The sequence below is a fragment of the Arachis duranensis genome, chromosome 6 (genome assembly GCF_000817695.3).
Source record: "Arachis duranensis cultivar V14167 chromosome 6, aradu.V14167.gnm2.J7QH, whole genome shotgun sequence".
NCBI classification, from domain to species: Eukaryota; Viridiplantae; Streptophyta; class Magnoliopsida; order Fabales; family Fabaceae; genus Arachis; species Arachis duranensis.
The window spans coordinates 58,362,681-58,387,582 of record NC_029777.3 but is presented as its reverse complement, the minus strand read 5'-3'; the positions used below and the strand labels follow the sequence as shown (position 1 = coordinate 58,387,582).

Below are 24,902 nucleotides of genomic sequence, written 5' to 3'. Positions count from 1 at the left end.
GATTCAGAAGGAATAATGCATCTCCATATGCTTATCTGAAATTCCCACCAATGAATTACATAAGTATCTCTATCTTTATTTTATGTTTTATTTATCTTTTAATTATTAAAACTCCATAACCATTTGAATCCGCCTGACTGAGATTTACAAGGTGACCATAGCTTGCTTCAAGCCGACAATCTTCGTGGGATCGACCCTTACTCACGTAAGATTTATTACTTGGACGACCCAGTGCACTTGCTGGTTAGTTGTGCGAAGTTGTGAAAAAGAGTTGAGATTACAATTGTGCATACCAAGTTGTTGGTGCCATTGTGTATCACAATTTCGTGCACCAATGATACCTGCGGTGTCTTATTTAATGAAGGTGATAGTGGGGAGGTCGGTTGACCTATCCCCTTCCCCGAGATGGTATACCTCTTTGAGGTATCTTTTTTGGGATGATTTGGAGATTCCTCCTCCTGCAAATCCTCTGTTGATCATTTGAACGTGCCTTTCTGGGGTGTGAGGAGGTCATTCGGTTAGCACGTCCTCTTCATCCATTCTTCTCTTTTTTGGCTCGTCGGTCCTGTTGGCCAGGAATCGGTCTAGTCTTCCTTCTCAAGCCAATTTTTCTATGACATTCTTCAAGTCGTAGCACTCATTGGTGGTGTATCCGTAGATCTTGTGGTATTCACAGTATTCGGTCCAACTTCCTACCCTTTTGTGTTTAATCGGGCGAGGAGGTAGGATTTTTTCTGTGTTGCATATCTCCTGATAGACATCCACACGGGATACCCGAAGAGGAGTGTAATTATGGTATTTCCTGGGCTTCTCTGTGGATTGGTCTTCTTTTTTCCTGGAATCATTATCCTTATCCTTATGTGGGTAGGAAAATCCGACTTTGGAGTTTTCTCCTAATCGGGAGTTCTCCTCCATGTTGATATACTTTTTGGCCTGTTCTTATACCTCGTTCAGAGATGTCAGATGCTTCTTAGATATGGAGTGGCTAAAGGGCCCTTCTCTAAGGCCGTTGATGAGTCCTATAATGGCCGTTTCTGTGGGGAGATTTTGTATGTCAAGGCATGATTTATTGAATCTTTCCATGTAACTGTGGAGGCTTTTCCGATCTCCTTGCTTAATCCCTAGCAAGCTTGGAGCATGTTTGGTTTTGTCTTTCTAAATAGAGAATCTGGTGAGGAACTTCTTGGCGAGGTCATCGAAGCTTGTGATCGACCTTGGCGGCAGGCTGTCGAACGACTTTATCACCATTTTGGTCAGAGTGGTCGGGAAGGCCTTGCAACGGGTTCCATCTGAAGCATCCGTGAGGTACATCTGACTCCTAAAGTTGTTGAGGTGGTGGCTCAGGTCAGATGTGCCATCATACAAGGTCATGTCAGGGGCTTTGAAGTCCTTTGGGATTTTAGCTTTCATGATTTCCTTCGTAAATGGGTCTTGGTCCCTCTTGGGGCTATCTTCGCGGTTGGATCGAGTGGTTTTAGTTTTCAAGTCGGCTTCAAGTTTTAAGAGCTTGTCTTCCAGTTCTTGATGTCGTCTTATTTCTCGTCGGAGATCTCGCTCGGCTTCTCGCTAACGTTTGGCTTCTTGTTCGAGCTGTTTGAGGCTCACCATCATCCTTATTGATAAACAGAGTTAACTTGCCAATCATTTCACCAAATATAATGCAGTTAATCTTGTTTTTCCTACGATATTATAAAACTTACAACAATAAGGATAGCCACAACTGAAACAACTACTTAATGACATACCAATGAAAACAGCCAAATGACTTACTCAAGATCCTCCAGGTATAGTGCCATGCATTTACTTTCTTGACCTGATTTTGTAACCATTGGTCTAGCATCCTCCTTTCTAACAACGTGACCAATGCATTCTATAACACAGTGGAGATAAAAACCAACAAAGACAGCATCAGTTATCCACAAACAAAATAACAAAACTAAATAAACCGCCAAATGATTTTATGAATCATTTGATCAATATATTACCTAGGAGGATATTCAAATTGACAACATCAATTGCTTCAATTTCCGTAAAGGAGACGAATCAGAAAAGATTCAGTTGAAAGGTCTTACTGGAGAGAGCACTGACATAAGTTTTCATATAAAAACTCAGCTTGAATTTGTGTGAAGTTGTCCTCACACCATTCGAATTTGGCTGAATAATGAAATTTCCCATTGAGTAAATTCCAAGCTCATGAACAACTGTCTTAAAGACCACCACGTTTGCTTTGGAATGGAGCAATGTATACGATCACCCTAAACAGGCACACATACAAACACAGACAAAAATTAACATGCATAAACTCCACAAATTAATATGACCATTCTTAAAATAAATAGTTGGATACACACCTTTTCATTCTGGAGCACCAACTCTAAGCTACATACATCTGTGGAATTCCATGAGCTAGGAATTTTGTACAAACAAACAACTCCAACAACTAAATTCCAGATCAGTTTCGTTGCATTGATGTCTGCAACACGATCAACCTTTTGAGTAAAAGCATTTGTTAGAGTCATACGGAGGAGACGAATTAATCTAAGCAATGTGCATGGTGGGATACCGGCTTTCAATATATAAAGACTATGTCATTAAAAAAGTTGTTGTACTGGTTTTAAATTTCACAAAGTAGCACCAAAATTAAATCATTGTTTAAACTAACGTACTAAATTTTTCAATCGACTAAAACACGTTGGGTATTGAGATTAAGCCCAATCAACCAATCAAAGCAAACTATCAGTGGTTAATCCCATTGTTTTGGGTTTGCTGACGCTCTAACATACGCTAAGCACAATAGATAAAAGTAGTACCTTACAATTTCAAGGAAATATTGCTGCCTCTTTTCCTTTTTTTCATCAGACACAATGAGTTCTCAATTCATTGTTTACCCTAATCATCCAATTAGAAAGTAGCATTTCCGTTTTCTTTTCCTAAATGGTGATTTTGGGATTGCTGCTCCATTCACTTTCTACAACCCACTGGACAAACGATTTCTCTGAGAATTTTTTACCAAATAAGAATTCTCGCTGAGATTGGAGATTGCTAAACCCACTCCTGTATTGTGTAGGCCAAAAAAAAGAGCTTGCAACAATAATAAAAAGAGAGAATTTGTAATAACCATTCTATATATAGGATAGGATTGTAATTTTTATAATAATAAGGACAAGTGTTAATTGGAAAAGAGCAAAAAATAGTTAAAAGATGAACAGGTGTTAGAATATGTTGTACGGTGTTACTATATTGCAACTCTTCTTTTATATAATAAATAGAATATAGTTTAGGATTTAGAATTAAACTCAAGAAGTAAAATATAGAATCCATAATAGTGCATATAACAAAGTGTGTCGTGAAAAATAGAAAAAAGGAGTTGCAAAAGTCAATTGGTCAAGAGAGCTTAGTTGCCATCAACCAAGCCTAACTATTACGGACTTACAAAGTTTACTGTCCTTTTTTTTTTTTAAACCACTAAAATATATTCGAATTATTTTGGCGTTGATAAAAATATTCTTGAATTTTATTATTAATAAAAATGTCTTCAAACTATTTAAAAATGCTATGAAAATTTTTAAAAAGAATATTTTTTATAAATGGCAAACAATTTTTTTTATTTCACAAATCGTTTATGTATTTAATCCAAAATTTTATAAAATATTTAAATAACTATTTAAAAAATACACGCGAAAAATCGAATAAAAAATTAATTTTTAGATTTTTTATTTCTTAAAAATATTATTGACTATTGAAAATAAATCACAAAAAATATATTCTTAATAAAAAAATTATCAAATTTTAAGGATAAAAATATTTTATTTTTAATTATACTTACAAAACAATCACATCAAAATTTAATCTCTAAATATTTTTTAAAAATATATATTTAATGTTAAACATTTTTATTGTAATTTTAAATAATTTAAAAATATTTTTGCCAATAATAAATTTTAAAAGTATTTTTGTCTGTGTCGAAATAATTCGAATATATTTTTGATAATTTATCTTTTTTGACGATTAAAGTTTTCTGTCCCCATTAGAGCATAATGAACACTGATGTTAACCAATTAATAACTTGATAACACATGTTCAAAATAAAAATTAATAACAAAAATAGGATCCGTCGTTCCATTCAGGATTACTCACTTTTGACAAAAAAAAAGAAAGAAGAAAAACTCTTAGGATATTTTTTAGACCTTACGTTGAATGCAATCAAACCTTCGTATAATTAAGGGATAAGTATTGTTTTGGTCTCTAACGTTGAGGGTCAGAATCGAAACCGTCTCCAATGTAATTTTTGATTTAGAATCATTTTAATGTTTTTTTTTTCGTATTAAAATCGTCCTTTTAATTTTTTTAGACAAAAATACCCTCACCACTACCAGTACAATTACCTCATCCACCACCACTACCACCAATACCAACACCACCATACCACCACCACCACGACCAGCACCAACACCAACACCAACACTAACACCACCACCACCACCAACACCAACACCAACACCAATAGCAAAATAAAAAATAGAAAAATCAGAAACAGAGGCAGAAAAAGAAGCAAATTCAAGAGCAAAATTCAACAGATGGAGAAGAAGAAGAAGAAGCAAAATCAGATGCAACAACAAACAGCAAAACCAGATGCAGAAACAACAAAAACAGCAAATTCAGCAGCAAAATTCGACAACAAAAACAGTAAATTTAATAGCAAAAACAGCAAAAACAGTAATTTCAAGCCAAAGCAGAAGAAGAAGCCGAGGAAGAAGCAGATGCAGAAGCAGAATCAGAAATAGGAGCCACCCAAACCCATCAACATCACCATCACCATCTCCATCATGCTCCTCTTCATTTTCTTCCTCTTCTTCTCTGGCTTCTTCCACTTCCCTTCTTCCCTCTCCACCAACACCAACACCAACACCAACACTAACACCAACAGAATAAACAGAAGAGAAAAAAATTGAGATCTAGAAAGTAGAAGATTGGAGCAGGGAAGGAGAAGGAAACGTGGTGGTGAGGAATGGGCGGAGCAACTCAGCTAGCCTGGCGGTGGCGACAAAGGGGAGGGGCCTGGACGCCGCGGCGGTGCTGGGTTGGGTCGCCATGGCTCGTCGATGGTGGAGGCTACGGGTAAGTGGTTCGGCCATGGGGAGGTTGGTTCCCGATGGTGGTTCGACACTAAGAGGAGACGCGAGGAGGAGAAGAGGGTAGAGGGTCGCGGGGGGTGGTTGGCTGGGTTAGGGTTCGGACAGGGGGTGGTGACAGGATGGGACGCTAGTAAAGGCACAGTGGCGAAGGTTGGGTGGCAACACCGTCACTGTGACAGGCGCGGCGGCTGTTCGGTGGCAGAGGAGAGGAGAGTGGGGCAAGGGAGAAGAGATGAGAGAAGAGGAAGAAGAAAGGGGAGAGGGGGAAAGGTGGTCGCGGTGGCTCGCTGGCGATTAGGGTTGTTGGGGGCACTGTGGTGGTGGGTTTGGTTCGGTGGTTTTATTAAAGTAGGGGTAGTTTAGGAATAAAATTAAAAATTTTATTAAAAAGGACGATTTTATTACAAAAAAAAAAACGTTAAGGATGATTCTAAATCGGAAATTACGTTGGGGACGGTTTCAATTCTGACCCTCAACATTAGGGACCAAACAATACTTATCCCTATAATTAATTTATGGAAAAGTATAGATAACTAACAATATTTTTGAACAATGTGTGAACAATGTAAATTAATAGGATTAAAAGAGTAAATTAATCTTAAATTTAATTAATAGCATTAAATTAGGGTGTAGTGTATTTTAATTTGATAGGTGATTGTTGATGTTGTTTAAGATAGTCATTGTTTACCTAACACTCCCCTTTATTTATTTATTGATATTTTTGGGCTGTGTTTAGGAGAGAACACTAAAATTAAAAGGCTGAAACTTAATATTATATTTAGTGGTTAGAAATTAAAACTAAAAATGCAATTCTAAATTACAATTTTAATTCTTATAATACCTTTAAAAAATAAGAACACATAAATTAAAATTCATAAAAACCAAAATTAAAATTTTATTAACTTTTTTTTCTAAAATACACTCGTTCTAAACATAAAATTTTTAGGTCTATCCCACCTTTAAAACTGATCAAGCTTCTTCTCCTTGATTGTTTTTCTTCTCAGATTGGAGCACAACCTTGTTGCAGACCTTGCTGAAGCCCATGTCATCATCATCGCCACTAGAACCACCTTCTCATCATTGTCGGAGCCGCTGTGACATAGGTAATTTGCCGTCGCATCTTCTTCTCTGTTCTGGTTTTTGCGTTTGTTGTATTTCTATTCACGTTTCTCTTCAAACACTAATTATAATATCTGTGTAGTTTGGAGAGAGATATGTCTGATTATAGGACAATGGATTCTTTTCTAAAATTCACTCACGATGGAGATAAAGTGGCCGGTGAGTCACTGCCGTTAATGTAATTTCATCTTTTTAAAGAAAGAAAAATATATTTTTTTATTATAAAGTTAAAGGGTTTGTGCGTTTTGTTAGAATGAAGAATAGGATTTTCAATTCCATGTTAGTTTGTAAATAACTAAATAATGAGTTCATTACACGTAAATTTAAGTGACATATAAGTGAAAATCTAATTTGATGCAATCAATTTCCTGAAATTGTGTACTCTCATTTCTAGTTTTTTTAAGGGGGAAGGGGAGAGGGAAAATTAAAGGGGGCCAAAGTATTATTTAAGTTTTTTTATTAGGTATTTTAGTAATTTCATATATTTCAGTATTTATTTTTATCTTAAATTAAATAGGTATTGGGTTGTATATTTTATACTAAATACAATATAAAAAATTAATTTAGTCTTTATCTTTCAATTTTTATCTCTTAATCTTTGTCTCTTAGTATCCAGCCTTTCTTTTAAGCACAGCCTTAAAAGTTAATCTTTTTTTAATCAATAATTGACTAAAAAAATAGTAAATGATTAAAAATGAAAAAAAAATATTAATTGATTGTTGCTAAAAAAATGTTAATTCATAGACTTTTTTTTATTTATCTATTTAACTTTTTTTGCACTTCTTTATTTTTGGTTGTCTACAGTATTGATGATTGGATTTTTTGACAATTTAGAATTTTATTAATGAAATCTCGTTGTAAGTATAGTTTCTAAATCAACAATTATCCTTTCATACAAAAATTTTGTTTGTCACCAAAACAAACCCCTAAAATTATAAACCAAAGTATTAGAACCTCGGGTCGTTCTCCCTAGGAATTGCAATAAAGTGTCGTGCTATTGGTTATTAGGTATGTTTGGGGTTTTTTTGAGAAAATAGGCAAGAAATATAAATGGCAAAGGAACTAATTAACAACTAACAAAGCTCTTGGCAAGATATGAGAACTATAAGTCTTATCCTAGTTATCCACCTCAATTGTGACAACAAATTGTCTATTGCTCCTATTTATTTAACCTCTAACCACGGAGGAAAGTCAAGTGGATGAATCGAATTGATTCCTCAAGTCCTAATCAACTCTTAAAGGAAAGACTAGCTTTAGATGCATTCAAATTAATTAGCAACTTCTAATTATCAATCAACAAAGGAATTAGATAACTCAAGAGTCACTAATTACTCTGCCAAAGCCAAGAAGGGAAAAATCTATACTAAAATCTAACCGAACATTTCATCAAACACTTGGAAGGCACAAAAGAAAAGTATAGCAAATTGACAACAAGAATAGAATCTAACAACAATTATTACAAGGAATTAACAACAACAATCAAAAGAAGCACAATTATTATGAATTACCTCTAATTGAATTGAAAGAGAATAGAAGGAACAAGAATAGATCTACAACAAAGTATAGGAACAACATAAAGAAAATTACAACAAAGAATAGAAGAGTGATGATTGCAACAACAAAGAATTTGAGAAGAAGAAGTAGAAGAAAGCATGAATTGAAACCTAGATCTAAGAACTAATCCTAATCCTATTCCTAATTCTAGAGAGAAGTAAGAGCTTCTTCTTCTAGAAACTAACTACTCCTAATCCTAATATGAATGAATGAACCAAAGATGTCAATTCCCTTCACTCCTTGGTCCTTTAAAGCACTTCTGGTGCCAAAGTTGATTGCAACTGGGCCCCACAGCTTCTTAGAAATCGCTGGGTACGTTTTCTATTTAAAAATCACGTGTGGCCACCGACGCATGCACGTACAGTGCGCGTGCACGTCTCTTGAGTTTTCACGATCCACGCGTGCGCGTCTAGTGCGCGTGCGCATGGATGAGTGTGTCCAAATCTTTGACTTTTTCATATGTTCTCCACTTTGCATGCTTTCCTCTCTATCCCTTTGTCCCATTCCTACCCCTATTCAATCTGAAATCACTAACAAACACATCAAGGCATCCAGTGGAATCAAATGTGAATTAAAATCATCAATTTGAAGATCTAAAGGCATGTTTTCACCTTTAAGCACTAATTGAGGGAGAATCACGAAATCATGCTATTTCATTGAATGAATGTGAGGAAAGGTTAACAAAATGCTCTAAATTCAACACAAGATAAACCCTATAAATGGGGTTTATCAACTATCTCCTAATCCGACAGGCTAAAGATTAATCTATCGCGGATCTAAACTCCATTTAAGGGTCTGCAAACTCTCGACACTTGTTTAAGCGAACGAATGAGTTGATCACTCGACTAACCAAGTTGATTTTTGTAACTTCTTATTTAAACAATGGGCTTTGCAAACAAGAATACAAAAGAAGAGCTATTTTAATATTTAACTAGAAGTGTCTTAAGGACATTGATTATCAGATTAAAAATAAAATAAAATTAGTGAGTTAATTTTTCTATATTTGTAAGACACATAATAACATATATAATTTACTGTTTTATATTTTTTAAAAAAAAAGTAAAACCCTTCTCTGCATTATTTGCATGGACCCCTTAATATATACTCTATTATTAGGATTTAGATTTTTTAAAGTAAAAAAATTAATAAAATAATAAGATAAGAGTTAATCACTATTTAAAAAGCACATACAAACAAATTTAATAAAAATTGAATCTATAAATATTTTTATTTTTTAAAACTATTATTAATCGTTGACTCAAAAATAAAAAAAAAAAATCTACATAGCATAAGTAATCAAATTTTAAAAATAAAAATATTTTATTTTAATAATCATATTTGTAAAATACTACATGTTTAAAGTAGTTTTTTAGAATATGTTTAAAGTTGAATGTTTTTATCATATTTTAAAAATATTTTTATCGTTAATAAATATAAAAATATTTTTATCAGTATAATTCAAAAAGGGCATAAAAGAGTTGAACATATATACATGGAGAAGGCGTGAATTGTTATGTCAGGCAGATAGAGAAAGGAAGGTCCTACTTTCTTTCTTTTTTATTATTACTTTGAAATGAAAGCCAAAACCTTAACCTAACCCCATGCGCTGGGCGATACCATAGTATTTTTAGTATTTTCCCTTCTATTCAATAATGTCAAACTCCTAAATCAAACACCCACACCAGACCCCACAGCATCTCCAATGGCCGTCTTTGTTTATTCTTTTCAGAAAATAATAATGTTTAGTTTTTGTTCAATTTCTTATTGCATCAAGTGGACCTTTGAGACTTCGATAATTCACAATCGCCATCCATGTCTCCGTTTTTTCAACTTTTCAACCTATAGAAGCCTCCATGCATCCGCATGTCTTTTTCCATATTTTCTTAGTTAACAATAAGACGTTGTTGTTTGCTTTTCATTAGTCTGCACTTGTAGTCACCGTAACTTGCCTTGTCATCACTGTTGGAGCCACACAATTATACATGCATTTAATTCATATATTCACCTATTTCAAAATTCATATACATGCTTATATTATTAAGATTTGTTTTAGTGGAGTTTATTTTTTTAAATAATTTATTAAAATTGATTTTTGAAAAATAACTTTTTAAAAGTTATATTTTTAAGATTGTTAAATCAAACTAAAAATAACAATGAATAAGTATAAGCAAAAAAAGTATAGTTGAAAAAATAATTTTTAAAATTTAAAAATATCATAATAGACATAATATAATAATTAATTTAAATATTTATTAATATTGAGATAATATTAGATTTTTAAAATTTTAAAAGCACAAGCCAATCTTAAAATTGTATGATATTCTCAAAGGGTTAAATAATGTATGTTTCAACAAATGCATAACTTAGCTAGCACCAAATAACATGTTATATTAACTTAACAGCTAGAAGTCTCATGTATGAATTAATTACTCGAAAACGAAAGTTTTAGTGTAGATAGACTTATACATTGGTTTCAAAACAACACTAGTTATTTTTTTAATTTTTAAAAGATATCCATAATTTTGATTAAAAAAAGCTATAAAGGGGGAGGAGGGGCAGCGAGCTAGTTTAATTATCACCCCTTTTGCGCGAAATTAAAACTTGTACAACTTAACCAGTAAGTGCACCAGGTCATCTAAGTAATATCTCAGGTAAATGAGGGTCGATTCCACAAGAATTGTCGAAATGAGCAAGCAATAGTTATCCTATTGGACTTAGTTAGGAAAATAGTAAAAAGAGTTGTGTTGTTGTAAACGCATAAACACGTGAACAAGAAAATAAAGAAAGTAATAAAAGGGTTTGGTGTAAAACAATGATGAGAAAACAGTTATGGTCATGGAGATGTTTACTTTTCCGGATTAAAACGTCTTACCAACTATTTTAATAATGAATGATTCATTCTATGGCGAACCATAAGTGATTAAACCCTAATCTCTTAGTGATTCAATCTCCTCTAATCCTCATCAAATGCCACTCTCATGGTCACTCAATTCCGATTAGAGAGTTAAGTTCAGAAAACTAGTTTAGCGCCACAAAAACCCTAATTACCAAAGCTAACAGGATTATATGTCACATATCTCAATTAGTTCATGTAAATAGCAATTCAGGAGGAATGTTTTTCAAGCTGTAGTTTAAGCGAGATAACTCTGTCGAGAATCATAAGAACTCATGTAGAAAAGGATCATACTCTCGTTCTACCCAGTTCATAAGATTAAGAACGAAAACAACACCTTAGAATTGAATCAAACATAAATTAAAATAGAAGAATAATAGTTCTAATCCATAGAAATAAACAGAGCTCCTAACCTTAACTAGGAGGTTTAGTTGCTCATAACTTGTAGAGAAAATAGGGTTCTAGAAAATGCGGAAGGAAGAAGATCCTAAACTTAATTGATCTTTTCCTTTAACCTAATAATTGATCAGCGGATATTTATACGCTTTTTGACATGATTTTCATATAGTTTTTAGCATGTTTTGTTTAAGTTTTATTATGTTTTCATAGGTTTTGGTGTAAAATTCACATTTTTGGTTTCTACTATGGGTTGTTGTGTTTTATGGTAATTTTAGATATTTTCTGGCTGAAATCTGAGAGTTTTGACAAAGTTTGATTCAGATGTAAGGAAAGCGTAGCAGATGTTGTCAAGATCTGACCTCTGTGCATTCAAGCAAGCATTTCTGGAGCTACAAATATTCAAATAGAGCGTTCTTAACGGCTTTGGAAAGCTAACATCAAGAGCTTTCCAGAAATATATAATAGTTCATACATGTCTTTAGAGATGAAGGCCCAAAACTGGCGTTCAACGTTAGCTTTCTACCTCCTTCCTGGCATTGGATGCCCAAAAGGGAACAGCTGGCATCCAACACCCAAAGGGGAGTCCAAAAGGGGCGTTCGACGCATAAGAGCCATGCTAGCACATGGAGACACCCTTAGCTCATCCCAAGTAGATTTTTGCACTAAAAAACTAAGCCTATCATATTTTTGTAATCGTTAGTTATTAGATTAGTATATATAGGAGAAGATCACTCTTATTTTAGGATCTTCGACGACCATAGAACATTATTTCCTATTTTCAAGTTTCATTGTATAGTATGAGCCACTAAACCTTCTAGGTTAAGGTTAGGAGCTCTGCTGAGTTTTATGGATTAATAAAAGCACTACTATTCTATTTCAATTCGTGTTTGATTCTCTCCTAAGATGTATCTTCGTTCTTCAACCTTATGAATGAGTTGAACCATCACAAGTTATCTCTATTCTACATGGGTTCAGCGAGCGCCTTTCATCGGATATCAATGACCACTAGCTTGAGGATACATCTCTTAGACGGCTAATCCACGACTTCGTTGGGGACTTCTCGAGACATTAGCTCAGCCAAGGTATGGGGAGATTAGGGTCTTTGTGGTAAAGGCTAGAATCAAAGCACAGCATTCTCTGATCCGAAAGATTTGACCTTGTCTATGGCATTTTAAGTAGGATCACCAAGGGAATGCACTGCAGGAGCTTCGCCCTCATTCAGACTGGATGCGCACTAAACCTGGTGTTCAGCTTAGAGGAAGATTGGTAGCCTCTCAACTGGCGTTGATCACATACAACTTGCTATAGAAGAAATTATTCATAGTTGGAGTAGACAATAAGAAAGTATTGATCCAGAAGGACAAAGCATCTCCGAAGCCTTAACCATCTTCTTATAATTGAATTCACAATTACTGAGTAACGTTATCTTTATTTTAATTTTATGCGTTTAAACAACTACATAACTTTTCTATCCGCCTGACTAAGATTTACAAGATAACCTCTATTTAATCCAAGCTGACAATCCTCGTGGGATTGACCCTGACTCACCTCAGGTGTTACTTGGACGACCCAATGCATTTGCTGGTTCAATTGTGCGAAGTTAAATTCCACGCACCAAGTTTTTTGCGTCGTTGTCGGGGATTGTTCGAGTGTGAACAAATGAACGGATTATCTTGTTGCTTATATTAGGTATTGTTTTTAATTTTATTTGAGTCTTTTATTTTCTTTTCCGAAAAAAATCAAAAAATAAAAAATATTTCAAAAATCTTTTCCTTTCTTTATTAATCTTTATCTTTTGTTTGAGTCTTTTGTCTTGTTCTTGTTAGAGTTCGAACTTTCTTGGGCCTTTTTCTAAAAATTTTCAAAAATAGTGTCTTTTATTTGAGTCTAGTATCAAATCTTAAGTTTGATGTCCATTGTGTGTTCTTTAATTACTTTGAATTTTTCGAGTTTGTTCTTGGTGTTCTTCTTAGTCTTCAAGTTATTCTTGTTTTTCTTCTTGTTTTGATCTTTAAAATTTTTAAGTTTGGTGCCTTTAGGTGTTTTTCTTTAAGATTTTTGAAACTTAGTGTCTTTAGATCTAAATATTTTAAGTTTTGTGCCATTTAGTTATTTTTCTCTTTCTTCATCAATTCAAAAAAATAAAAAATATCTTTTCTATCTTTTTACTTTAATTTTCGAAAATTGCAACAAAATTTTCAAATTTTAATTTTAAAATCATTATCTTATCTTATCTTATCTTAAAGATCAAATCTTTTCAAAAAATCATATCTTTTTCAAATTACTATCTTATCTTTTTATCTTTCTTTAAAAATTCAAAAAATATTATCTTATCTTATTCAAATTTTAAAATTCAATTTCAAAAATTTAAAATTTAAAATTCAATTTCAAAATTTAAAATTTAAAATTTAAAATTTAAAATTTCAAAACCAAATATTTTTCACATCTTTTCAATTTCTATCTTATCTTTTCTAATTTTAAATTTTAAATTCAAATCTTTCTAATCTTCTATCTTATCTTAATTTCATATCTTTCTTAATTAGTTACTTGTTTTCTCTTTCTTCTTTTTCTAAACTTCCCAACTAATTCTTCTCTCTCTTCTTTTTCGAAATTCATCATTCAATTTTCAAATCTTTTTAATTAATTAAGCTTCTATTTTTGAATTTAATTAATAAATAAAAATAAAAACAAAAATACCTTAATTCTAACTTCCTTTATCTTCTTAATTTTCAAAATCTCTACTCCTCATAGCCGAATTCTTCTTTTCCTCTATCTATCTCCATTCTTCTTTCTTCTTCACATCTCACAGAGAGTCCTCTGTTCTTGAATATAGGGCTCCCATTCTTCTTTCTTTCTTTGCTTTCTTTTCTTGTTTATGAGCAGGAACCGGGATAAAGAACATCTCTTAAATACTAATTCTGAACCTGAGAGGACTCTAAGGAGGCGTTTACAACAAGCTAAAGCATAACACTCCAGAAGAAACCTCACAGAGACTTTCGAACAAGAAGCTGAAAACATGGCAGCCGAGGCTAATAATGAAGGAGATGCAAGAAAGGTTCTCGGTGAATACAACATACCAACTTCTGATTTCTATGGAAGAAGTGTCGCCATACCTGCCATTAGAGCAAACAACTTTGAGCTTAAGCCTCAATTAGTCTCTCTAATGCAACAGAATTGCAAATTCCATGGACTTCCACTGGAAGATTCACATCAGTTTCTATCTAAATTCTTGCAAATCTGTGACACTGTTAAGACCAATGGAGTGGATCCTGAGGTCTACAGACTTATGGTCTTTCTCTTTGTGATTAGAGACAGATCTAGGATATGGTTGGACTCTCAACCTAAGAAAAGCCTAGACTCTTGGGAAAATTTGGTCAATGCTTTCTTGGCCAAGTTCTTTCCACCTGAGAAGATGAGCAAAATCAGAGTGGAAAGAAGGTGAATCTCTCTATGAAATTTGACAAAAAGAAGGTGAATCTCTCTATGAAGTTTGGGAAAGATACAATCAATTGATCAGGAGATGTCTTTTTGACATGCTCTCAGAATGGTCTATCTTAGGCATCTTCTATGATGGTCTCTCTGAGATGTCCAAAATATCATTGGACAGCTCTGCAGATGGATCACTCCACTTGAAAAAATGCCTGCAGAAGCAAGAGAACTCATTGAGATGGTTACAAACAACCAATTCATGTACACTTCTTAGAGAAACCCTGTGAATAATGGGTAGCGCAGAAGAAAGGAGTTCTTGAAGTAGACACTTTGAATGCCATATTAGCTCAAAACAAGATCTTGACGCAATAGGTCAATATGATCTCTCAGCATTTAACTGGAATGCAAGCTGTAACTGGTAGCACTCAAGAAGCTTCCTCTGAAGGAGAAACTTATGATCCTGAACAACCATGATGAAGGAGGTGAATTACATGGGAGAACCCGATGGAAACACCTACAAACCTTCATGGAAGAACCATCCTAACCTTTCATGGAAAGATCAATAGAAGCCTCAACAAGGCTTCAATAATAATCAAGGTGGAAAAACCCAGAATAGGTTTAACAACAAACCACCATTTCGATCTTCTCAGGAACATATGGAGACTCCTAGGCAAAGCCTTTCTGACTTAGTAACTATAGTCTCCAACCTCTCTAAGTGTAAGACCCAGAATCTTTGAAAAGTCTTTTTATGATCAAGTCTCAAATCATATAGTTATTTATAGCCTTAATTTCATAAATTATTTTATTAAAGACAATTAAGGCAAGTTTTGATTTATTGAATTTGAAATGAGTTATGATTATTAGTCAATTTTATAATTATTGGATTATTTTCTATATTCAAATTACAAGTTGGTAGTTGTGAAATAATAAGGATTTTTATATGATTTGGATTAAATAATTAATATTTTAAATATTAATACAGCTATTTTGGAAAATAGAGAAATTAATTATACTATTTCTAATTATTTGATTTGGACATTTTATTGAAAATAATTTGTGAAAGTGATGAACAAATAGTATTTTCTATATATAATTAGTGTTGGATTTAATTGAGTTTCAATTACTATATTATCCCTACTCGTATATGAAATTACAAAAATGCCCTTAACCCTAATTTTCCACACAACACTCCTACCCCTTGCTCATCGTTACCCTTGGAGTCGTCGCCGTTGAGGGTAAGCAGAGGAAGAGAGAACGACCGCGAGACAGGTTCACCACCGAGGAGAGGGGCTGTATGGCACGTCACTGTCGCGACCCATTTCACGACCATCACGGCAAGGGCTCTATTGCCGTCATCCCAATGTCGCCGTTCGTGCCCCTTGGTCGCTATCGCTGTTTCCCCGGCGTCGCCAATGTTGAGGTCAGCCACTCCACTACCACCGTCGAGCCTTGCTTGGGGCTGGTGTTTCTCTTGGAGGTTGGGAAGAAGGGAGGCAGAACCACAGAGTAGAGGTTCCACTGTGGTCTGTCGTCGATCTACACGCTGCCTCTGCCGTCAGAGACCGCCGTTAGAATCGCTACCGGTTTGGTGAGCTTGCCCTGTTTCTGGTTCCTCCTAGTTCTGCCAATTCAATTTTACTTTGAAGCTGTCACTGAAACTGTTGTATTTAATGAAGTGGCTATCATAAGTTACGTTGCCACTGCTGGAGAAGCTATTGTGGTCGCTGGAACCATCCCCGGAGCTTCTGTAGTTTGATTCAGTCTTTAATGCTTTCTCACGGTAAGCATTTTCATTCCGGAGCTCTTGAAAATCAATATGCTATTATGTTTGGCCAGAAATTCTGAGGTTTTGTAACATAGGGTCAAGCTCCGGTTATTGCGGGTTACGGTTAAAGCTGCCGCCGAACCGGTTCGGAGACCACCGTTGTTCGGTTCAACCGTTCTTTATTCATTCCGGTAAGCATGTTCGATTTTCGAAAGCCCTGCGTTGGTGTTATGTTCCGTGTAGTAAAGTGATTGCGATGTTAATGGTTTTAGGAGTTAGAATCCGGTTTGCTTATGCCGCTTGTAGCTGTTTCTACTTTCGAGAGGGAGCAAGCAGGCCTGAGGTTCTAATTGTCGGTGATTTCGGGCTGAGCAAAAAGGAATCAGTTAACAAGTTTGGGTTATGGTTTGCGTTTTGAGGTAGGGGCGCTTTCCAAAAACTATAGTTTATTATTGGAATTATTACATATGGATACTGATGTGAGACAATGTATTTGGTGATTGTATAAGCCTTATGTGATGTTGATTGTCCTTGATGAATGTAATTATTATTTGATTTTGATGAATGGATTGTTGTGTGGATTTGTGAAACGAAATGCTTTGGGAGTTGATTCTTTTAAAACTTTGATATCTGAGTTTAATCCGTTGAGGATTGATTTGAATTGAGTTAATTATTTTGATGATGTGAAAAGTCGAATGCACTTTCGAATTCAGCCTGGTTTACTTTAATTGATTTGGTTTTGGGCAAATGATTTGTTATTGAGCCGTTTCTTTAAAGCTTTAGAAATGAGTTAAATCGATTAATATTGAGTTGATTTTTGAAATGGTTTCCTTGAGATATGCCACTGAGGCGACTGTTGGATTTAGCTTGCTGTTGAATTAGTTTCTGGTTTTGAGCTGTTGAAAAGGAATGAGAAACGGTTTAGTTGGGACCCGAACCGGGTGGCAAAAGTCCAAGTTTTAGGGTAGGTGTTGCCGAAATTTCTACAAAATCCTAGTCTTATTTGAAAAGTTATTTTAAAAAGCGTTGGATTTGAGAAATTGTATTATTTGATTTATTAAGAGAATAATTATGTTTTCAAGCTTAATTTATTTAATGAACTTTACGCGTTGAGTTTGGCTCATTTAGAAATGAATTATTTTTTACCGTTTGAATCACTGAAGGAAAGAATGATGCTCAAATGTTGATTTCAATACAAAAAGGGGTTTTTAGTGATTTTACAGGAATCTAGACTTTTGATTGAGTAATTGAGTTTGAGGCATTTTAGAAGAGTTAGAAAAAAAAAAGGGTTCCAAAAAGAAACCTGAAAGTGGTTTGATTCAAATGAACCAGTTCCATTTCAAATGAGTTGATTTTTGGACCGGGTTGGAACTTGTGATTTTGTATGGTCGATTTCACAATAAATTCAGTTTTATTTACTTGAACCGAGAATCTATGATTTTAAGAGTTTCAATGAATTTTAAAGAATTGATGTAAGTTGACCTTCCCTAAAGACTTGGGACTCTGCCGAGAAACTTTTGTTATAAAATCCCATTGTTGGATGGGTGATTTTGAATACTTTGAAATAAATCCTTAACTTGCCATGGTTTTGGAAGTTTTGGAGAGAGAATGCCGATAGTGGCTTTGTTTTAAAAAGGGAACTCACTTTGAGTAAATTTGGCTTATGAGCCTGAGATGATTTGAGAAATGAGATCTTTAAAGCCAAGGCTGAAAAGAGTTGAAATTTGATTTCAAAGTGAAATGGCTTGAGAAATGTGAGTTATGGCTTAAATATCGGTTTTATGAATTTGATGATGTTGAATGATGGAAGTACTGTTTTTGTTGTGAGCCAGAATGGCTGTGGGTGATATTGATTTATGGCTGATTGCCGAATGAATTATAAGATGTATGGCTGGCTATCAATTATGAATTTAAGCCGAAGGGCTGTATTTATTGATAAATTGGCTGGTTCTGGATTGAACTGTGAGCCGGATGGCTGAGATGGATGGTGATCCATGATTGAATATAAATGCATGTAAACAATTGAATGATTTGTGAATTTAAGCCGAATGGCTGAGATGAAAGTTGTAAGCGAGTATGCTTGTGTTTTCTCTCTGGTTGTAAGGGTGACAGGGCACCGATACCCTCTAATGGCGACAGGGCGCAGATACCCTCTAATGGCGACAGGGCGCAGATACCCTCTAATGATAATAATCCGCAATAGACAGACTGTGTCCGGGTTAGCTACCGGACACGTCGAGTTGGCTTGGTAACCGACAGATGATATCATCAGCCACTAGGACAAGCATGCATCATATGCATCTATGCGACATTGTTTGGGTGTGCATATTGTACTTGGTTTGCCTTTGTCATTAACTGCTAATTGTTTTACTTGCTGTAACTATTTGTTTGTGCTTGAACTCCCTATTTGTGTTTGCAACTGGGACTCTGTTGGATTGTGGTGATTTGATTGATGGTTGGATTTCTTGGGCCTAGGGCCGTGGTTGGATTGAGATGGACCGAAGGTTGGTTTCGGTTGTGTTTCTGGTTTGGAAAAATATGAAAGACTATTTTGGTTCGGTATAGATAAACCGTTTTGAAAGACTTTTGAGTTTTTGAGAATTGAATGGTTCCTTTTTCGAAAAAGGATTTTAGATTTCTCTTTTATTGTAAACCATTGTTTTTGAAAAGAGGTATAAGACAGTTATTAATCACTGGTACGGTTTATCTTCACGTATCCTATTACAGTAATTCCTAAAAACCCTATACTGAGAACCCTTTCGAGGATGATGTTCTCACCCCCTACATTTTTCCCCTTCAGGATATGGGCGCTGAAGTCACGAAGAGTTTATTTATTTGTTATTGAGATGCTCTGTATTGCTTTAGATTTTTATTTTTGTACATTCGCCTTTATCTTGATATACTCTATAAGAGGGATAGGATTTGTATTGGATAATGTTTGTAATATTATATATATATGGATGTACTCTTTATGAGTTTCTTAAAGTTGTATGGTATATATGGATGTACGTTGTATAGCAAAAGTATTTTTGGGAGCGGTATTGCGGTTTAAAGTTTTAAACAGGCTCATATTTTAGTATTAAATAGTATAAGTGTCGTCGTAATGTCTGAGCTATCAGAGTTGCGTAGCCGGAAGCGTGAGCTTTGGTAGTTAGGGTGTTACACTAAGACCATTCATAGTTTCATAACTGAAACATAATCCTCCATGAGAAATTTGGAGGTACAAGTTGGTCAATTGAATAAGAGAATCCCTGAGACTCCTCCTAACACTCTTCCTAGTAACACTGAAGTAAACCCAAGAGAAGAGTGCATGGCCATCACTACTTAAGCTGAGGCTGAATCTGAAGGGAGTAATCTAGCATTGAATGCCAACGATAAGATCCCTAATGGGAATTCAATGCCCAATGATATGCCATCCTTGGCGTTGAACGCTGATAAGAGAGAATTATACCAATTTGGAATTAAATAGATTTCCATTGTAAGTATAGTCCAAACCGGTAATGAATCATCTCAATCAAATATAATCCTAAAGATGTCACAAATCAAAGCAAATAGAAACCGAGAGTATTTAGACTCCCGGGTCGTTCTCCCTAGGAACTAGTGACAACAAGTGCATACAAAATTGGTTGTGAAGATCAAAAGGGGTTTTCAATAATAAGGAAGCAAACAAACAAAGAGATAAAAGAACTTGCCAAAATTTCAATTAATGAAGTAATAAAGGAATAAGGGAAGTAAGTATGTAATATAGACAAGTAAGACGATAAAATGATGAAAATGTGATTCAAAACATAAATGAAACCTTGACTTGGGATGAGTTATGGAATCCTTTCCTTACCATAACCACAACTCTGATAATTATGATGGATTAATCTCACTAAGTCAACCCTTAACATCGAAGGATAAGTCAAGTGAGCATAATTGTTATTAATCCCCAAATCCTAGCTAACTTACTAATTACCTTAGTAAAAAGCTAGCGTTAGTGAAAACAATAACTACTAACAATCCAAGAATTATCACTAAATGTTGGACATTATGGCTCTAGTAATCCATAAATTATTTTCCCCAAGCCAAGGGGTGGAAGTTACACCATAATCAAAATTGGCATTTCATCAAACACATAGAGGGCATAAACATAAAACATGGCTAAATTGGGAAAATGGTAAAAGCTATGAACCATAAATTATCAAAATCAATAAAAGCAACTCAACAAACATATAAAAACCATGAAACATCAAATTAAACAACTAGAAATCCAAAATTTCAAAGCAAAGTAAATATTGACAAAGAAAATTAAAGTGTAAGGAAATGTAGAACAAGTAATGTAATAAAAGAGGAATTAAAGAAATACTTACAATGAAATAGCAAAATCCAAAAGCAAAACTTGAACTATAAAATTCTACAAACCCTAATTAAAACCCTAAGAGAGAATTTCCTACTCTATACTACTCCTACTCCTACTATGTGTTTTTCCTATTCTAAGATGGTTCCCTTTGTTATTTGTTGATATGCCCTTAATATAGCCTCTCAACCAACCTTTAGCACTTCAGAAATGGGCCTAAAGACCCCCCAAAACCACGCAGCACATGACTTTTTACTGGAGGCATGCGCTGGTACCTGTGCGTACGCATGGTACACGAAATCGTGAGTTCACACTTCTCTCACAACTCTGCGCAGCTGACCAGAAAGTGCACTGGGTCGTCCAAGTAATACCTTACGTGAGTAAGGGTCGATCCCATGGAGATTGTTGGCTTGAAGCAAGCTATAGTCATCTTGTAAATCTCAGTCAGGCAGATCCAAATGATTATGAGGTTTTAATGATAAGAAGATAAATAAAACATAAAATAAGATAGAAATACTTATGTAGTTCATTGGTTGGAATTTCAAATAAGCAAATGGAGATGCTGTGTTCCTTCTGAATCTCTACTTTCCTACTGCCTTCATCCAGTCATGCGTACTCCCTTCCATGGCAAGCTATATGTTGGGGGATCATCGTTGTCAATGGCTACCGTCCGTCCTCTCAGTGAAAATGGTCCTGCTACAGGTTATGTAGGGCTAATCATCTGTCGGTTCTCGATCATGTCGGAATAAGATCCATTGATCTTTTTGCGCACTGTCACTGCGCCCAGCACTCGTGAGTTTGAAGCTCGTCACAGTCATCCCATCCCAGATCCTACTCAGAATACCACAGACAAGGTTTAAACTTTCCGCATCTAAAGAATGCTGCCAATTGATTCTAGCTTATTCCACGAGGACTCTGATCGCACAGAATGGAAGGCTCTGTTGTCAAGAGAGGCAACCATGCGTCGTAAACCAAGAGGCCAATAGATACACACTCAAGCTCTCGCAGATAGAACGGAAGTGGTTGTTAGGCACACATTCATAAGGGAGGATGATGATGAGTTTCACGGATCATCACATCCATCAGGTTGATGTACGAGTGAATATCTTAGAATAAGAATAAGCATTAATTGAATAGAAGAACAATAGTACTTTGCATTAATTCATGAGGAGCAGCAGAGCTCCACACCTTAATATATGAGGTGTAGAAACTCTACCGTTGAAAATACATAAGTAATAATGGTGTTCATTGGCTTCGGCCCCAGAGGGGGAACCAGAATAACCAAGACGACTAATACAATGAGAAGAAGTAATATTTATACTAAAACTAGTAGCTAGGGTTTACAAAAAATGAGTAACTAGGATAGATAGTGCATAAATCCACTTCTGGGGCCCACTTGGTGTGTGCTTGGGCTGAGCATTGAAGCTTTTACGTGCATAGTCTTTTCTTGGAGTTAAATGCCAGCTTTGGTGCCAGTTTGGGCGTTTAACTCCAATTTTGGTGTCAGTTTGGGCGTTTTACGCCAGAATTTTTATGCTGACTTGGAACGCCAGTTTGGGCCATCAAATCTTGAGAAAAGTATGGACGATTATACATTGCTGGAAAGCCCATAATGTGTACTTTTCAAAGCAATTAAGAGTGCGCCAATGGTGCTTTTGTAGCTCCAGAAAATCCATTTCGAGTGCATGGAGGTCAGAATCCAACAACATCTGTAGTCCTTTTTCAGCCTCTAAATCAGATTTTTGCTCAGGTCCCTCAATTTCAGCCAGAAAATACTTGAAATAAAAAAAACACACAAACTCATAGTAAAGTCCAGAAATATAATTTTTGCATAAAAACTAATAATTATATACTAAAAACTAACTAAATCATACTAAAAACTACCTAAAAACAATGCCAAAAAGCGTATAAATTATCCACTCATCACAATACCAAACTTAAATTGTTGCTTGTCCCCAAGTAAATGAAAACAACATAGAATAAAAAGAAGAGAATATATAATGAATCTCACAATATCAATGAAACTTAGTCCCAATTAGATGAGCGGGGGCTAGTAGCTTTTTGCTTCTGAACAGTTTTGGCATCTTACTTTATCCTTTGAAAGCCAGAATGATTGGCGTCTATAGGAACTCAGAATTTAGATAGTGTTACTGATTCTCCTAGTTCGGTATGTTGATTCTTGAACATAGCTACTTTATGAGTCTTGGCCGTGACCCTAAGCACTTTGTTTTCCAGTATTACCACCGGATACATAAATGCCACAGACATATAACTGGGTGAACCTTTTCAGATTGTGACTCAGCTTTGCTAAAGTCCCCAATTAGAGGTGTCCAGAGTTCTTAAGCACGCTCTATCTGCTTTGGATCACGACTTTAACCACTTAGTCTCAAGCTTTTCACTTGGACCTTCATGACACAAGCACATGGTTAGGGACAACTTGATTTAGCCGCTTAGGCCAGGATTTTATTCCTGTGGGTCCTCCTATCCATTAATGCTCAAAGCCTTCGATCCTTTTTACCCTTGCCTTTTAGTTTAAAGGACTATTGGCTTTTTCTGCTTGCTTTTTCTTTTTCTTTCTTTTTCTTTTTTGCCATTTTTTTGCAAGCTTTGTTATTCACTTCTTTTTCTTGCTTCAAGAATCAATTTTATGATTTTTCAAAATTATCAATAACATTTCTCTTTGTTCATCATTCTTTCAAGACCCAACAATTTTAACATTCATAAACTTCACTCTAAAAAATATGCACTGTTCAAGCATTCATTCAAAAAACAAAAAGTATTGCCACCACATCAAAATAATTAAACTAATTTCAAGATAAAATTTGAAATTCATGTACTTCTTGTTCTTTTGTAATTAGGAACATTTTTCATTTAAGAAAGGTGAAGGATTCATGGAATTATTCATAGCTTTAAGTCATAGACACTAGACACTATTGATCATGTAATAAAGACACAAACATAGACACACATAAAGCATGAAAATCGAAAAACAGAAAAATATGAACAAGGAGATTAATGAACGGGTCCACCTTAGTGATGGCGGCTAGTTCTTCTTCTTGAAGATCCTATGGAGTGCTTGAGCTCCTCAATGTCTCTTCTTTGCCTTTGTTGCTCTTCCCTCATGGCTATTTGATCCTCTCTAATTTCATGGAGAATAATGGAGTGCTCTTGGTGCTCCATCCTTAGTTGCTCCATATTGGAACTCAAATCTCCCAAAGAGGTGTTGAGTTGCTCCCAATAGTGGTGTGGAGGAAAATGCATCCCTTGAGGCATCTCAGGGATTTCTTGATGAGGTACTTCCTCATGCTCTTGTTGAGGTCCATGATTGGGCTCTCTTATTTGCTCCATCCTCTTTTTAGTGATGGGCTTGTCCTCTTCAATGAGGATGTATTCCTCTATGACAATTCTAGCTAAATTGCATAGGTGACAAATGAGATGAGGGAAAGCTAACTTGCTAAAGTGAACGGTTTGTTAGCAACCTTGTATAGTTCTAGAGGTTTGATCTCATGAACTTCCACTTCCTCTCCAATCATGATACTATGGATCATGATAGCCCGATACACAGTTACTTCAGACCGGTTGCTAGTAGGAATAATAGAGCATTGGATGAATTCCAACCATCCTCTAGCCACGGGTTTAAGGTTATACTTTCTCAATTGAACTGGTGATGATTAGATTTTTGACGGTTTAGAATTTTCACCAATGAAATCTCGTTGTAAAGTATAGTCTCTAAACCAACAATAATCCTTTCATACAAAAATTTGTTTGTCACAAGTACAAACCCCTAAAATCTATAAACCGAAGTATTTAAACCTCAAGTCGTCTTTCAAAGGACTTACAGGGTAGTGTTCTTGTTATTGGTTGTTTATTTTGGGGTTTTGAATGAGAAACATGAAAAGTAAATGGAAATAAAACTTTATTAATAAAACGGTCTTGGCAAAGTTCGATGGTCAAGGACCTATATCATTATCACTAACCACAATCATGATAGTTGCAAGGATCAATCTCACTAAGTCATCCTCTAACTAATAGCAAAGGAAAGTCAAGTGAGTTATATCAATCCAAGTCCCTAAATCCTAGTTCCCACTAATTGAATTAATGAAAGTTAGAGTCAATGGCTATCAACTATCAATCACTTGGATATTAGTAACTCAAGAGCTCCTAAGTTATCTTCCCAAGCCAAGCACATAAAATTCTATTCTAACATCCTCCCAAGCATTTCATCAAACACTTGGAAGGTGCGAAAGAAAAGTATAGTAAATCACAACA

General features: G+C 35.1%; 1 long non-coding RNA gene across 1 annotated transcript; it reads left to right on the top strand.

Annotated features, from left to right (window-relative positions):
- Positions 1–6,064: 6,064 nt before the first annotated feature.
- LOC127748299 (uncharacterized) lies at positions 6,065–11,868 on the top strand. The gene is made up of 3 exons (XR_008010237.1): positions 6,065–6,238; positions 6,337–6,413; positions 11,422–11,868. It is a non-coding gene; the product is annotated as an uncharacterized LOC127748299 (long non-coding RNA).
- The last annotated feature ends 13,034 nt before the right edge of the window (positions 11,869–24,902 follow it).